At 34.2% G+C, this 18,287-nt stretch overlaps 1 non-coding gene across 1 annotated transcript; it reads left to right on the forward strand.

The window, feature by feature from the left end:
* The first annotated feature begins 11,304 nt into the window (after positions 1-11,304).
* Positions 11,305-11,386, forward strand: TRNAS-AGA (transfer RNA serine (anticodon AGA)). Its single transcript has one exon. It is a non-coding gene; the product is annotated as a tRNA-Ser (tRNA).
* The last annotated feature ends 6,901 nt before the right edge of the window (positions 11,387-18,287 follow it).

Consider the following 18,287-nt stretch of genomic DNA (forward strand, 5'->3'; position numbering starts at 1 on the left):
ATTCGTTAGTAATGTTTTATTTTTGATAAAATTATAAGATGGTATATATGATTTGTTTTTGTGGTCATGAACTTGACTTGGTACGAAATTAAAAGTGAATGTGGTAAAATGATTTATGAAGGCTGAATATGTATTTTAAAATTAAATTGGATGATTTGAGAAAAACCTACGTTTATGAATATAGTTTTGAGAAAACCGCATAATCATGCAAGGCTCACTAAGTCATTATGAAAATTATTTTAAACAGTTATACTATTATCTAACGATTGCTTGTGAATGCATATATATATATATATATATATATATATATATATATATATATATATATATATATATATATATATATATATATATATATATATATATATATATGGGAAATGACCTTGTGAGACCCTCCCACACCCTTGTGTGTAGTACTCCAAAGGATCACCATTAAATTTGGCATAAATCTTTAGGAAGGTCAAGTCCTACATCCATGTCTCAACTTTTCTAAAGATCTGTGCCAAATTTAATGGTGATCATTTGGGATCCTACACACATGGGTGTGAGACGGTCTCATAGGATCATTACTCTCTCTCTCTCTAGATATATATATATATACACACACCAAGTCAATAGATTCTTGATTAAAGAGAAAAACATTGTGTCTTGAAGGTATTTATAAAAGTGGGCGAAAAACTATCATGCATTGTTTTTTAAATACCCATAGGCCTTGACCCATATTTTTAGTTATTTATAATCATCGATTACCTAAAACCTTAAACCATAAGAAATGTTGTAGGAAGACCATCTTGTTAGGTTTTCTTGACACATGTTGTTTTGATTATATAACTTGGTTTGTATGGAATTACTACCAATATGACTAGTGTGGTTGAACCTTTGTGGTTCATGAAGGTTTGCATATTGTGAAATTAACGGATATTGAATTACTTATTGCATAAGAATGTTAAAAATGTATATATTGTGTGTGCAATAATTGAGTGGGAGCTGCTACAGTCCCACGTTGTTTAACTGCTTAGATATTCAGATATACATGTGCAAGCTATCTCATGGATCTAGATGATGCGAAGTCTACATCTGGATATGTGTTCATGCTTAGAGGAGGTACAATTTCTTGGAAATCAAAGAAACATGATATGGCGAAATTGTCCACCATGGAAGCAGAATACATGCCATATGGATTAATAAATTTCTTAATTACCTTGACTTTCATCCCGTGCGTTGTGAGATAATAAAGATTTTTTGTGACAACACAGTGGCGATATGCGTGTCTAAAGAGCCATGATTCCATAAGAATACTAAGCATATGAAACCATGTTTCTATCACCCGAGGAATGAGGAGAGATTGAGAAAGATCGAGATCCAGATAAACTAAATATTCCAGTGGGAGCACCTGCTAGTATTTGACATGTCAGATGCAAAAACTTACTATAATGTTGTTCACCCATAGAACCCGGATGTGCAGCGTGGGTTGTTTGGCTACAGAAGGGAGCAATGTATTTGAAGAACTCGTTTGAGATCAGCAAGATACGACCCCATACGATGAGGGTACATGATGATTTTTTATAATAACAGGTCTATGATTCGCGATGCGATATGAAATATGGTCTATGACCACTTTTGGGAAGAGATTCGAGCAGCAAAGACAAAAAGGCATTGCCTCTATAAATCCTTTTGTGAAAGGATTGGTAGCGAAAACCATAATTAATGTATTGAGAGAGAATAAGTGAAAAATGCTTGAGAGAGATCGTAATTGGGAGAGAGAGATGACGATGAGAAAAAGTGAGGAAGAGAGAATGGAAGGCCTTCAAAGGCCAAGTGAGATATGTTGGGTGAGTGTAGCCATTATAGGCCTTATGAGTGTTTTGTAAAATGAAATGATATAGCGGAATATGAACTCAGTGGGAGTGTGGTCCCTCGTGGGCCATACAAACCAAACGATGTTTACCGATATCAGACTGTGCTTGACGGTTTAAGCCAGTCGGTTGGAAAAATCCCATGTTATCTAAGCATATAGTATAAACTGATAAGGGTTTTAATGGGTCATCGCTTGATGAGGTCGGAGTATGCCCGGATGAGTAAGCTAAGGGATTGTGTGACTCTTGTGTGAGATGGTGGCCTTGAGAAACGGGGGCCAAAGTCCCATCCATGTACCATCACACATCATGCATATTGATAGACCGTTTCAGAAAAGCAAGCCACATTTTAGGGTAAAGCGTATGTATGTGCGAGAGATACCCTTATGCACCATAGGAGTTGTGGTTGCATCAGGTCTAGGTGACTTTGGCCCGTCTCTAGGGGATAACCTGAAGTCCACAGACTGAGATTGCGATCGCTTGGCTCATCGGCCAAACTTTGGTGACCACTAATGAGCCCCTGCATGGACTGTGGGTCCTGAAAAATACTGTGTCAGTTTGATAAAACAATTGTAGTATATAGTCCACAGTTGAAGGTGGTGTGCCCCATTATTTGATTGATTTAATTCTTAGATTATATAGATCATTTTTCCATCTAATGAATTTAATTATGTTTGTTTTATGATATATATGATTTTAGAATTAGCATTTGAATTTTTCTAGATTTCTGGATATTTTATTTATCAAATTTGGATTTATAAAATCATATATATTGATTTTACATATAGAAGCTTTCTATTTTTGTGATTAGTGATTTTGGTTTGTAGGCTAAATTGCTATGATTTTTGGAAAGTTATTGACTTGATGAAGTTTTGAATGAATTTTTGGAAAGCATGATAAGACTTATGCATTATCTTGGTATGCTCAATATTATATCTAGAATTATTTTATTTAATTTCTATTGATGGAAAAATGGTTTAAAAAATGGAGATAAAGATTCTAGCACCTTCGATAATGTTGATGACCTGTTTCTCTCTTAAGAAATTTTCTTTCCTCATGAATGCCAAAGGGGGCACACCCCACTCTCTCATCTTTGATCTCTCTCTCCCATATTGTGAAAGAATCTAAGGCTATGACGTTCTTTTCTCTCCCATCTTTCAACTATGGATTTATGGCTAAAGGTTTTAGGGTTTAGCAAAAAGATAATCTATTTCTCTCAAACTAGGTTGCTAAGAGAGTTTACTTAGGGTTTGAGTTTGTGATCAAATGGGTTCATGTTCTATTGGTGTGGCTTGGCCTAAACTTACTTTTTCGGTTGAGATTGAAGGTTGATCATTGATCCCATGCCATCAGATGGTGGTGACTCAGTGTGAGGTGTAATAAGCCCTATTGTGGTAATCTCCGGTATTTTCTTTTTGTTTCTTGCTATATTTAATTATATTTGTTTTATATTCCCAAGCATAAGAATTGTGGATATTTTCTTTGTTTAAAGAAAATTGGTTTAATGACATCAAGGTTTTTAAGATATTGGATTTGTTAGTTTAGTTTTCTTTTAAACAAGTGTTGTTGTAATAATACTACTTGTAAGTGATATTTGTCAAAAATAAAAAAATAAAAGAGGTGAAAAGAAAAAATAAAATAAAAAATATATATATATATATTCCCCGACAAGATCACATTAGTATATCATTCAGTCATAAGTCCCCGTATCTTATCATACTACTTCCAACCATGTTCTTTTGGGCTTACCTCTTGCCTTTTTCAATCTTTTTACTTTGAACTAACTCACATCTTAAAAGGTGTTGTACTTGTTTGGCGCCACACATGGCCAGCCCACTTAAGTCTAGACTCTCTCATCTTATGGCTTACTGGTGCCACACTTAAATTTTTGTGAATGGATTCATTTCGAATTCTATCATTTTGTCTTGTCTTGTCTTGCCCTACCCTATAGAACACTATAAATTAATAAAAGATGCATCCTATAGAACACTCTATCGATAAATAAAAGTTGCATAAAAATAAAATAAAGGAAAATGAAACGTTCCATAAAAATGAAACAAATGTGGCTTTCCTCCCATTGTCATACCATAAAAAACGTTTCTTTTAATTATGGACCTTTTACACCATCACTGGTGTCTATGGTGTTGATGCTCTAGACCCGAGAAACTTTAGACCACCTTTGGTGCTACATGTCTATGGTTGTTGATGGCCTAGACCCATCTTGCCATGGTTCGTTTTGCTCGTATTGGTCTCACTGTTAATGTTAATTAGCTCACTAATTTCAAGTTTCAAGTTTACGACATGTACTGGTCTTACTTTTCATTGGAGTCTCTTACGGGTCTCATTCTCCATTGGAGCCCTGCGTCATGTTGATGTCACAATTATCTTCCATTGGCTCCATATTGATGTCACAGTTATCTTCCATTGGCTCCCTAGTTTTAAGAAATCTCTATTATAGCCCTATCTTCGCTCTCACAGGTCTCACTCTCCATTGGAGCCTTGCCCCATGTTGGTGTCACAGTTATCCTCTATTGGCTCCCTAGTTTCAAGTTTAAGAACTCTCTATTGTATCCCTACCTTGTGCTGGTGTCATGCTCTATTGGTCCATGCCTTGTGCTGGTGTTACTGTTATGCTCCATTGGCTCGCTAGTTTCAAGTTTAAGAGTCGCACATAGTATATCATCATAGAATTCTGATGTTAGATTTTGAGCCCCTTCAAAATCCTCCCATACCATCGTAGAATTGTAGTGATAGATTTTTTGGCCGTTTAAAATCTTCGGATACCATCATAGAAATGCGATACCAGATTTTGATTTCTTTAGGATGCTTCTTCTCGATGGAAAAAATATCACTCTTCATCACCCACTATAAGCATATCTCTAGAGAAAAACAATCATCACGGCATATCTATAGCCAACCAGAATAAAAGAAAAATAAAATTAAAAACATATCCCAATACAAAAAAAATGTATCCAAAACATTTTATGTTAAATAAAAATAGCGAAAAGATAATCTAAGTATATTAAAACCTTTTAAGAAATAAATAACAAGAGAGAAAATTATAAAACATAATTGGTTTCATTTCACGCATCTCTCACCCATCTTCTTCCAAAAATTTAACTCTAAATTTAATTGGAGAATACAAAGAAAAAAAAAAAAATTAGCAAAAAAAAAATAAACCTCTCAATAAGAATTATGCAAACATAATTATAATGGAAAATTACAATGCAAAATCACAATATGAAATAATTGAAAATCACTTGAAATTGATATATTTTTCCCAACATATTTTACAACACAACAAAAAAAAGAAATTTGAAAAATAAAAAATAATAGAAAATCACTTCAAATTGATATAACTATTCAGTCTACACCAATGCCCCAATACACTTAATAAATAAATAAATAAAAGAAGAAGGAAAATTTGAAAAATCATAATAACAAATAATGAAAAATCACTTGCAATTGATATACACCTCTTCATTCTATACCAATGTCCCAATATACTTTACAATAAAATAATAAAAATATATAAAAATTTTATGAAAAAATCACAATAAGAAATAATGAAAAATCAATTGAAATTGATATATATCTTCAATCGACACCAATGCCGCAACATACTTTAGAACATGACGGAAAAAAAGAAAATGAGAAACCCTAAAGCTAATAAAGCACAAACGAAACATTTAATTAATTAATTATTTTTTTTTAAATCACAATAACAAATAATAAAAAATCACTTGAAATTGATATACCTCTTTAGTCTACACCAATGCCCCAATATACTTTACAACAAGATGGAAAAAGAGGAAAATAAGAAACCTTGAAGCTTGAGAAACCTGCAAGCTTAACAACATAAACGAAAAAAAAAAAGAAAAATATAAACTACCACAAGCATTTATTCCAAAGTCTTATCATGTTTTTTTGGATGACTATGATGTTAAAAGCATGCAAAAAGCATGACAAGTGAGCGATGGGTGCACTCTTAACAGTGGTGATTTGGGTCACTCTTAACAGTGTGGTTGGCAGCCACCCATTCGGTTAGGAGATTTTTCTTTTATTTAAAACTATTCATCTTGTGTTTGATTCACATGTTAATAAATAATGATGATAATGAAAAAAGAATATGTGGATCAAATTACCTTTAAAAATAAATAAAAGTGTCTAATTATCCTATTTAATATCATACAAGGTTGTTTTTTAAATTTAATTTCACTTAAGTACCTCTAAAAATAATTATAGAAACGACGAAATACCTCTTATTTATGTTAGGTTGGGTGATAGTCAAAATCACGACACCTATATTTCATTCAAAAAATTGAGGGTATTATGGAAAAAAAAAAAGGGGCTTCCTTAGTGAACAAAAAGAAATCCCAAATGATCTATGTAAAAGATGACTAAAAAACAACATAATACTCATCCTTTTGAGGGTTATCCATTTGGAGGTGATAGAAAGAGATCTCCATTTTGAGGGTTATCCCCTTGGAGGTTATAGGAATCTCCAAGATGGAAATAGAACTCCAAGAGAGAAACATGGCCTTTGAGAGAGGTGGTATTCTTATGGGTTTTGGGTTGGTCAGACTGTTAGAATTCAAGGGAGCATACATGTACAGACATTGAATGGAGATAGAAGAAGAGATAACACAATTTTTATGTGGTTCAGGCCGAAGCCTTACGTCCACGGATCTAAAGTCCAATTGATTACATCCTTACTGTTTTGGATGAAATGGAGAGAGAAGAAGAGAGAACACAACATTTACGTGGTTCAGGCCGGAGCCTTACGTCCACGGATCTAAAGCCCAACTGGCTACATCTTCACTATTTAGATGAATGTTTACATCAATAAGTATCTCTATATATAGAGGATAATCACACAATTACAGGAGATAAATATGGTATGATTCTTGGATATAGAAGTAAATAGTATGATGCTTTATCACCAAACTAACTTGATGACCAAGATATATACCCATACATCCATAATGATGTATATCAATATGAACCCGAGATATCCATATCCCAACAAAGACTTCCACTCCTAGACAGAGAAAATTTCTCGGCTGCTGGTAAGACTTCCACTCCAAACAAAGACTTCCACTTGTAGAGAGAAAATTTCTCGGCTGCTGGTAAGACTTCCACTTATAGAGAGAGAAAATCTCTCGGTTGCTCTCGAGGTTATCTTTCTAGTAGTGTATTGCAGTACAAAAGAATATATTAATTGGTGGTGTTGCTCGGTTGGCAGAGTTGGTTTAGAAGAGAAAATCGGTGATGACTTGTTACCGATGTTTAGATAAATGTATTATCTCTTGTAAACCAAAATTGTAATATTCATTGTGATAGTGGATTTCGACTTGTTGAGGCCGTGGATGTAGCCTTATAGGGTGAACCACGTAAATCGCATGTTAATATGGTATGTGTTTTTATGATTTCTTTATTTCTCACACTCGATTTGTAGTTGTATTCATCTACTTTACATTTAGTTGATCATATACACAATCTTGGGTGAGTTCTCGGTAATTGGGATTCTCAGTTCCTTAGAACCCTATAATTGGTATAAGAGTACCAGGTGTGTACGTGACTAAGGCTTGCATTTGCATTAACGAAAAGATGAATAGTAGAGTTTGATAGATACATGGTTTGAAATGGAGAAACATGGAGGCAAAGTGTTTGTGAAAATTCTACTATGGAGACAAGTGAGAAGAAATCAATAAATCTATTCAATGAAGTTCGACAAGACGAATTTGATGATTTTTCTATCAAGGTGAAGATTGTTAGGTTTGGAGATAATCAAAATTACCACACCTATATTTCATTCAAAAAATTGAGGGTCTTATGGAAAAAGAAAAAGGGCTTCCTTGGTGAACAAAACAAAAGCCCAAGTGATCTCTATACAAGAGGGCTGAGGAATACATAATACTCCTTCTTTTGAGGGTCACCCCTTTTGGAGTTACGGGAAGAAATCTCCAAGATGGAGGTCTCAAAGAGAAAGGGACATGGCCTTCAAGAGAGAGGCAGTATTCTTATGGGTTTTGAGGGTCACCCCTTTAAGGTTACGGGAAGAGATCTCCAAGATAAAGATAGGTCTCAAAGAGAAAGAGAGATGGCCTTTGAGAGAAAGGCAATATTCTTATGGGTTTTGGATTGGTAAGACTTCCACTTCTAGAGAGAGATGGATTGGTAAGACTTCCACTTCTAGAGAGAGATGGATAAGACTTCCACTTATAGAGAGAGAAAATCTCTCGGTTGTTATCGATGTTATCTTTCCGATAGCAGTATTGCGGTAGGAAAGAAGATATTCATAGGTGATGTTGCTCGGTCGGGAGGGCGGGTTTAAAAAAGAAGATCGGTGATGATTTTTTACTAATGTTTAGAGAAATGTATGATCTCTTCTAACTCAAAATTGTATTTTCATTGTGATAGTAGATTTTGACTTGCCAAGGCCATAAATGTAACTTTACGGGGTGAACCACGTGTTGTAGTAGTGTGTTTTTTTAGGTTTTTTTTTTTTTTTTTTTTACTTCTCGTACCCGGTTTATAGTTGTATTCATCTACTTTGTATGTAGCCAATCAAGTACACGATCTTGGGTGGGATCCTAACAATTGGGATTCCCAGTTCACAAGCTAGGGGTCCCGAGAACCCTACAAAAGCATTTGGTAATTCTCCCGAGGAAATGATCAAGATACCCCTCATTATTCAAGATTAATAACGTGACACTTTCGGATTATGAAAATATCCCTATAGAGCGTTAGCAACATAGAGCTCCATGTTTCATTCTAAACGCTTATTTTATGTTGATAGCCCTGAACAACCGATTGTATTATCAAAATATTTAAATAATATTAGCTGATGGCCTTAGCAAACATGGCATTATGTCTTTATTGCAATCATCTTTTTTATGTCTATCGATTTCCAGTGACTCTCACTGATCACGTAGGTTGGCCGAATCCTTTAGGAATCTTCTGTTATAGAGGAGATAAAGTACCACTCTTCGTGACCCACTATAGCCATATTTGTAGCCAAGAATGATCAAGAACAACAAACTCAAAACATATCCAAATGCCAGAGAAATGTAGCCAACAGATTTGAAGTTCAAGAAAAATACTGGAAAGATAATCTAACTATTTTTTAAATTTTAAAACAGTTAGCATGAAAGAAAATGATAGAACATAACTGGTTTTCTTTTTACAGTTCTTCTTCTTCAAGATGAGCACTTCTTCAAGATGAGCACGTATTACATATTAAGGGAAAAAAGAAACGGAAACTAGCTCCTTACTAAGCTAAGGTGGAATAAAAAAATCAGGTTTTATAAAAACCAAATGGGAGAGCCATTTTTCTGTTTTTTGACTTTTTGCTGGTATCTTCTTTAGTGACGAGAATGGTTTCGTACTTAATTTTGTAATGCAGTTATCAAAAATTAAGAAAGATTTTTTTTTTTAGCTTGAGTTAGTGAGAATAAATTAAGGGATTGTATATTATAAGACCTACTTTCAAGTATACTGAGGTCACCATCAGTTCTAGCCAGTGGATGTGAAACTTGATGGTTTGGGTTGTGTCACAAAGTCAAAAAAATTCTATTTTGGACTTTGTGTCCTTTTTAATGACAATACCTTTAGCCACTCCATTCCACATCTAACAATCAACGAGTGACCTTTCTTGTACTAAAAGTAGATAGTTTTATTGTATATTTTTTCTATGAAGGGTTTACTATAATGAATAAGGGAATCACAGTTTTCTTTAGGGTTTTTGCTTTGGCTCCTATTACATATGTATATATGCTCTACTTTGCAGTTTGATATTATCGTACCCAAGTTTTTTTGGGTGCAATAACAAAAGGGAAAGGTTTCTATGTTTCCACTACATTATAGAAGTTCTATTCTCCTTTACCATCCAGCCGTCCAATTTTGATCAAGAGAGCCACTCACTGTTTGATCTTAGATCTGACGTCTCAAAGTATTTTATTTTTATTTATTGTATGAATATGAATTTGGTACGTGCCATCTTCTCATTGGGGTGCACCTATAAAAAATATTTAAAATAATTTTTAGATAAAATATAATGACCAAAATACGCCTTGAAACTTTTAGAGGTAATTTGGTCATTTTATTTTATTAAAAATATTTTTTTATATTTTTTGCTTGTGCGAGTTTAACAGTGGAATAGACATCCAAAATTTGGTGTCAAAATAGTTTATAAAAAAATTTAAAATAAAATAGTGGAGAGATATGACATTGTGATTGGGGCAATCTTACCCCTCCATTCAGAACAGATGGTTGGATAAAGGGGAGCATAGAACTTCTATGTTGTAGGGGAAGCATAAAAAGCTTGCCCATAACAAAAAAAACATTGTTAAAGTTAGCAAATAGATTAAGGTAAAGTATATTAAGGGCCAACAAATATGATCTCTATGACCATGGAGAAAAATATATTCAACAATGTTATCGCTATCCAATCAAAGGATGGATGGCAATGGAGGGTTGAGGACTCTCCAGAACAGGACATGATCTAAGTGGTAAGGTCCCACTGTTACTCTGTAACATCCAGTGATTGACTAGTGATGACACTAATTAACAGCGCATAAAGCCCGAATCCTACCATGACCAATGTCCGGAGAAAATATCATTAAAGAGGCCAATCAATCAATGAGGTGGTTATAGTTGTCCAATTTATCCATGAAGTAGTTATTTTTAAAAATCATTCACTCCAGTACATGTTTGTAAATTTTTTTTTGCACCCCCGTCCAAGTAAGAAAATCATATTTTTTTTTAGGGTAAAAATGCTCCTTAAAATGCATATCTCAAAAAAAAAAAGGATAAAAAAAAAGAAGAAAAAGAACAAAAAAGGACAAAACTGGTCCAACACAATTTTTACGGGATTAACTCCAATAGGGACCAAATCTGACACATATTATGCTGGATCGGCTTCAAAATGGGCCAGAAGCCAGACAGCTTCATTGTAGCTTCACTAGAGTCCAAAAGCTAGTCCAACACATAGTCCGGCATGCTATTTGTTGGACAAGTTTCATTAAAAAAAAAAAACAAGGGGGGATGAGATTATTGTGGGCTATAGGTAGTATTTTCGTTCTAAAAAAAACTACTGACATTAGTGGTCTGATTTCAAAAGTATTGGAAGTAGGCGAAAAGTTGGAAATGACAGTCCAGATCAAATGTAGGAAGAACATAGAAGATGGCGCATTTTTAGGTACCCAAATCTAACTCTTTTGCAGTCTTGATGATTGAGTTCCCGAGCATAGATTTGCATAGTTTTATCCTTATTGTGTTCTTAGCAATTCCAAAACACTGACTGATTTTTTAGTTTTGGTTTATAACCGTTGTTGTATGAGAACATTTTTCTAATACAATGTTATCTTTTCAGGGAAAACAATAACCTTGAGGTCATTCTCTAATTAGGTATAAGAATTTATATTGGGCATGAGCAATATAATAAGTGGACGTGCCGGAGTGGTTATCGGGCATGACTAGAAATCATGTGGGCTTCGCCCGCGCAGGTTCGAATCCTGCCGTCCACGATTTTTATTTGTTAACGTTGCACGTCCACGATTTTTTAACGTTTTTGGGCTATGGCACGTTTTAATTTATGGGATACGTTTATATATAGCCGAAGCCCTAAACAATCAAAGCCCATCTCTTAGAAGAGGTTGTTTTGATGCTTAAACATCTTCAAATTAATCATTTCAACATCAAGATGTATAGACATGAGAAAAAAAATAGGATCTACATTATTTTTAAAGATTTACATTTTATAATTGAAGATGAAAATATATTTTAAGGCTATCACAAATATTTTTAGAAACTACATTTTTTGACACTATTTAAAGGTGAGCTTTACTTTGATCGTTTAGAGCCTCTGTTCTATACAAACCGTACCCTTCGTTGTATTCGCTGTATTTTTTTTCGTGGAAGTTTAAAAGTGCACTTGATTTTGAGCTCCCAAGGGACTGACATGACCATAACCCATAATATCTAAAAAGAGTGTGTGTACTACACTACCACTTCCTAGAAAAAAAAAATTCTTATTGGGGAAGTTTTTTTTAGGGAAGTATATAATGAGACCATTTACCTTTGAAATTATTAAGGGTGAGGTTTGCATAGAGCTTAGGTTCTAAACAATCAAATTAGAGCCTACCTTCAAATAGTGTCGAGAAATGTGGTTTCAATAATAGAAATCTTTGTGATAGCCTCAAAATATATTTTCATATATATTTATAAAATTTAAAGATTAAATAATAGCATAGATCGACAAATCTATAAAATCTTGAAAATTGACGGTCCAAAAATGCGTTACAAAATACACTATTTCCAAAACTTGAAATCCATTTTTTCCTAATGTCCATGCATCTTGATGTTGAGATGATCCATTTGAGGATATTTAGGCATCAAAATAACCTCTTCTAGTGAAATTTTTTTAGTTAGGCTCAAATTTGATTGATTAAAGCCTCGGCTCTATATAAACTTTTCCTTTTTTATTAAAGGTGGCACAATTAATCTTAACTATTGGATGTCAAATTGGGTGGCTACATATATTTCATTGACTATGCTCAAAATTCAAAAGAAATTTTATCTAACTGTGTTACACACTCAAGCTATCAAATTTCACATCGGATGGTTATAAGTAATTGTAACCAATGTAGGAAAAATCGAACCGATTAATCGGACATGGGGTCAGAAGTGGTTCAAGTGGGCAAGTCTTGGGCAGCCAAAAAAGTGTTAAAAAAAAAATAAAATAAAAAATCTAATAAAATATAAAAATATATATTTAAAGCATGATTAAACAAAACATCCAAATGAAGTTAAAAACACTTTAAAATTAAAGAATAAATTCGTGCCCAAGGGTATTTTTAAAATTTTCTCAAAAGATGGGAAATATGTAAAAATGGCCATAATAATTTTCAATCTTTGTCAAAATGATAAAAACATTAAAAAATACATTACAAACAAAATCCCTTAGTTTTTGGGATTTTATTTATTTTTTTGAATTTGTTTGAAATACCAAGCCATTTCACCAAAACCAACTAAAACCGGACGGTTAGAATTTTTTTTGACAAATATTCGTACTCTTTATTAATATACTAAAAGGGAATTATATCGTGAGAAAAAGTAAAAAAAGAAAGATTAACATCACCTTTGGCCATTGCATCAGCAATGCCATTTGCTTCTTGATAAACATGGGAGAAAGAAACCGATAAGTTGGTTACTGCATCTAAAATCTGCAATCATAAGGATCGCAGTTCCCATGGAACCTTCTGTTCCTTCTTACATCATCTAAGAGAATTTAAAGAATGTCCTTCAATCAAGCAATTAGTACCCAAATTTCTCCGAATGAAAATTTCCACACTCCTTAATAAAGCATTAAGTTTCGTGCAATTAGCCATTAGCTACATTGATTGGGCCATCATATGAAAACATAACATTTCTATAGCAATCTCGAACTACACCACCATTACCTGCTGGTCTCGGATTCCCCAACGAACTGCCATCAAAGTTTAACTTAAAACTACCCATAGACGGGGCATGCCACAATCCTTTAGGTATACTAGAGACTGAACCCAAAGAAAAAAGTTTGGGCAGATTTATCATAACATCCACCTTAGTAATACCCCACCCATCCTTGGCCACAGAAAGAGAAGGCCAAATAGAGAGCTTAATTAAATGAATAAGCTTGTCAACTGGCAGTGCCACACCCTCAAAGATTCTTCTATTTCTCTCCTTCCATACTTCCCAAAGTATCATACCTTTTGTTATCTTCCAAATTGTACTTCCAACCTTGGGAAGAAATGGAATTCCAAATTGCGAGACTATCCCACTAACTCGCTGAGGCAACGCTACCGAAAAACCTACTGCACCAATTAACCAATGCCATATCCTCAAGGTATAGGGGTAGTGGATCAGCATATGGTCAACTGACTCACCATTCGATTTACAAAGCAAACAAACATTAAGTAGAATCTTGCCCCTTTTTTTGCAAATTTGCACAATCTTGAGAGAAAATCATCTCTATCGGTCATGGGAAAAAAATTACAGTAGGATTTAACTGAGAACACACCATCCCTTTCAATTTCCCAAACCGACATATCTTCTACCCCTTGAGAAATATAGGCTTTATCCAAAAGCTCCATCAAAGCACACCACTGAGACAACAAGACATTGTTCAACCATCTATACATAAGGGGTATATCCCACGAAACCAACTGACCTCTTCTCTCAACAACATCACAAAATTTATGATAAGGATTGGACACTACCCTAAAAAGATCCAGGAAAACAGATTACAGAAGATACTCCCCCAGCTATTTATGGTGCTAAAATAAGATTTGACTACCCCCACCCACATTCCATCTAAAATAGCTTGCAATCATAGTCCTGCAATTCGAGAACGCCTGCCACACATAAGACACCTCCTTTCCTTTACCACCCCCAAGCCACATATTGAATCTATTCATCCCATACTTTGTCTAAAGAACTTGATACCAAATATGATCCTTCAAATGTAAACTACGCCACCACTATTTGCATAACAAGGCCTGGTTAAACTTCATAACATTTCGAATTCCCAAACCACCTTCACACTTAGTTGTACAAACTCTATCCTATCTTAATAAATGATGTTTCCTACTTTCTCCACTCGAACCCCAAAGGAAATATCTCATCATCTTCTCAATTCTTTTTGCAACCGATGCTGGAATATGAATGATCGACATTTGATACACAGGCAGATTCGCCAAGCAGGACCTTAACATCGTTATCCTTTCCCCTAGAGACAAATATTTATGCTTCCACATATCAAGCTTGACTTGTATTATCTAAATTACCCTATCCCAAACTGCAATAGAAAATTTTGAGTACAAAAGCGAAAGTCCCGGATAGGTAATAGGAAAAGAATCCACTTTACAGCCCATCACATTAGTCAATTCACACACCATTGACTCGCTACAGTTAATTCCCACTATTGAAGACTTATGAAAATTAACTTTAAGCCCCAAAGTAACTTCACAAATCTCCAAAAATCTCACCACATTCCTCACTTGTATTGTCTCAGCATCAATTAAAATTAAAGTATCATCAACGTACTGTAAATGAGAGACATATATATCTGAGTTTACAATTTAAAAACCCGCAAAAGCCCTCGCATTCTCCACCCTGCTAAGCATTAAACTAAAACATTTGGCGTAAATCGTGAATAAGAAAGCAGAAAAGGGGTCACCTTGACATAAACCTCTAGTTTAAGTAAAAAATCCAATCGGGCTACCTTTGAAAAATACATAGAAATGTGCAGAAAATAGACATCCAAAAATCCAACTCTTCCATTGGGCTCCAAAGCCCATATTTTTCATAATCACTAGCAGTACACCCCACTCCACCGTATCGTAAGCCTTTTCCATATCAAGTTTTAGCATAATGCCTGCCGTTTTACTCAAAACTCACGAATGAATACATTCGTGAGCCACCAACATAATGTCAGTAACTTGATGATCCTGAATAAAGGCAGTCTGTGTAGTTGAAATAATGAGAGGAAGGACTTCCTTGAGCCGTTCCGCCAAAACCTTAGCTATAATCTTGTAAAAACTTGTGAGCAAACTTATAGGCCTAATATCTGAGAGCTCATTGATCACTGATTTTTTAGATATCAATGCTAAGAAAGTAGAATTGATGCCCTTAAAAATTTGACCTCTGATTATAAACTCTTTAATGACCGCCAGCAAATCATCTTTGGTTAGATTCCAAAATTTTTGAAAAAAGCCAAAAGAAAACCATCTGGGCCCAACGCCTTATCACCAGGCAAAGCAAAAACAGCATGTTGAAGCTCCTAGACAGTGATCTCTCGTTCCAAAAAAACATCTCTGCTTTTCATTTAGTATCTTAAATAGAACATTCAGAAAACTTGGTGTCATCACCACCTCTTTAGCAAAAGCTTTCTTAAAATGATTAATGACACCCACTTCCATGGCAGCAGTATCCTCAAGATCTAACTTAGGGATAGTCAAACTTGAAGTATCATTCTATCTTCTTCTGGCACTAACAATGGCATGAAAAAACTTAGTGTTGAGATCACCTTCCTTCAACCATTTATTCCTAGATCTTTGTTTCCAATAGATTTTCTCAGATCTTTTCAAATCCTCTAACTCCTTAAGTTTAACGGCACGTTCCTCCACAAATTGCTTTGTTAAGACTCCACTTGTATGGGCATTAAGATCTAGCAATTTAATCTCAGCTAAGACCCCCTCAATCTTAACTTTAAGATCAAACTTATTATCTTTCTTCCAACCAAGCAATTTGTGTTTGACGCTTACCGATTTTTTATGTAATTGAAAATCCATAGAACCCACCACCACAGTATTCGACCAGGTCTTTTTAATAAGCTCAACCACCTCTATATTTTTTAACCAGCGAACCTCGAATCTAAAAGGTTTAGGCCCACCCTTGAGGGACCCCGTATTTAGTAAAATGGGGAGGTGATCAGATGACAACCTCGCCAGGGCTTTTATTGAGACAAACGGAAATGCCTCCAGTCACTCCGAAGCCAACAAAAACCTGTCTAACTTAGACATCGCCAAAATAGCAATACTATTATTGGATTAGGTAAACTTAGATCCAATAATAGGAGGATCCTTGAGAGAATTACTCTCAATGAAGCAATTAAAATTCCTCATATAAGTATTTATTGGGTACCCTACAAAGGACTCATTCGACCACCTAATAAAATTAAAATCCCCCCCCCCTATCACCACAGGATAATTGAAGGATCAAATCAACTCATTCATCTCAAAGATAAAAGGAGATTTCAAAGAAGAAATAGAGAGGCCCATAAATATTCATAAAACCCCAAAGTAGGACCATTGAACCCAGAAGTAAGGAATTGTCTTTAACAACTGTCTCAAAATTTTGGGCCACTAGAGGGTTCCACAAAACCCAAATACCTCCTGAATTACCTACTAAATAAATCCCACAGAAACAAACCGTACCTGAGCCCCAAACTTCCCTAGCCCCAGAGAGAGTAGGACTTGGAAGTTTGGTATCCTGTAACGCCAAAATCACAGATTTGTATTTCGACACCAAAAACAAAACATCCGCCTTATTCTTTCTACATTGATTGTGACTTTCCTATACCAAAGGAAAACAATCTTATTGTATACAATCCCTTTCTTTTGAAATCATCAAAGTTACTTGGCTCGAGTCGGGTACAAGTCTCAAGCCCAAACTGAGTAATTGATCGTTGATCCAGAACTCCATTTAGCAAAAAAGATGACCTCCTTTTAGTTTCTTGAATTTTTTTTTTTTTAAGGTAGATTAGTACGGATTACAAGCCCCGACCCATTTTTATCAATAGTTTTCGAATGGGTGGTAATGGAAGCTATCAACGCAACCCCAACCCCGTTCCCTATTTTCTTGAATACTTACTAATTGAAATTCAACTCTTGTCAAAACCTCGATCTTGTATTACACGCATGTGTAACAAGAAAGCATGAGAGTTCCATTCATGTGTTATCCGATAGCATTCACCCACGAGCTCCTAAAAAACGATTTAACTTGCATGGTAATTAAGCATCTAGAGGTCGGCACCGATAACTACCAGGTTTCTAATTTATAGAAATCATCCCATTGAATTGATAATATAGTTGTAGAATAATAAACTTAGTATTGTATCTCAATAATAAACGAGAGCATGGCCATAAAAATAAAGGAATTATTGTAAGGAACAATGATTATCGTATCCTTAACCATGATTCTCCTTTTTATCACTTACGAAAATTCCGAAAAAAATACATATATATATATATATATATATATATATATATATATATATATATATATATATATATATAAAAGTAATCTTTTCAATAGCTAGCCAGCTATAGTGAATAATAATATAAGTGGAATCCCACTATATATATATATATATATATATATATATATATATATATATATATATATATATAAAAGTAATCTTTTCAATAGCTAGCCAGCTATAGTGAATAATAATATAAGTGGAATCCCAATTGTTAGATCTTTATCATGTGGTTCATAATACATATCACTATATAAATTTTAATATTTTTTTAGAAATCATATCATAATGAAATTTTAGATGTGTATACTAAAAAATAGGGTGCACAATTAAAAAATATTTTTTAAAATATAAAATGACAGAAATACCTCTAAAAAATGACGGAGGGTTAAAAAATTTGGTCAATGTAAATTTATTGAAAATAGTTTTTTTACATTTATATATAGTGCCACAATAGTATTTGGTATATACACCCAAAATTTCATCTTAATCATATTTATAGAAAAAAAAATTAAAATTCATATAGTGAGATGCATTTTGAACCATATGATAAAAATCTGACGGTTGAGATTCCACCCATATTACTATTCATTATAGCTTCCCAGCTATATATATATATATATATA

Source organism: Amborella trichopoda, chromosome 4 (assembly GCF_054954075.1).
Source record: "Amborella trichopoda isolate Santa Cruz 75 chromosome 4, AtrichopodaSantaCruz75HAP2 v2.0, whole genome shotgun sequence".
NCBI lineage: Eukaryota > Viridiplantae > Streptophyta > Magnoliopsida > Amborellales > Amborellaceae > Amborella > Amborella trichopoda.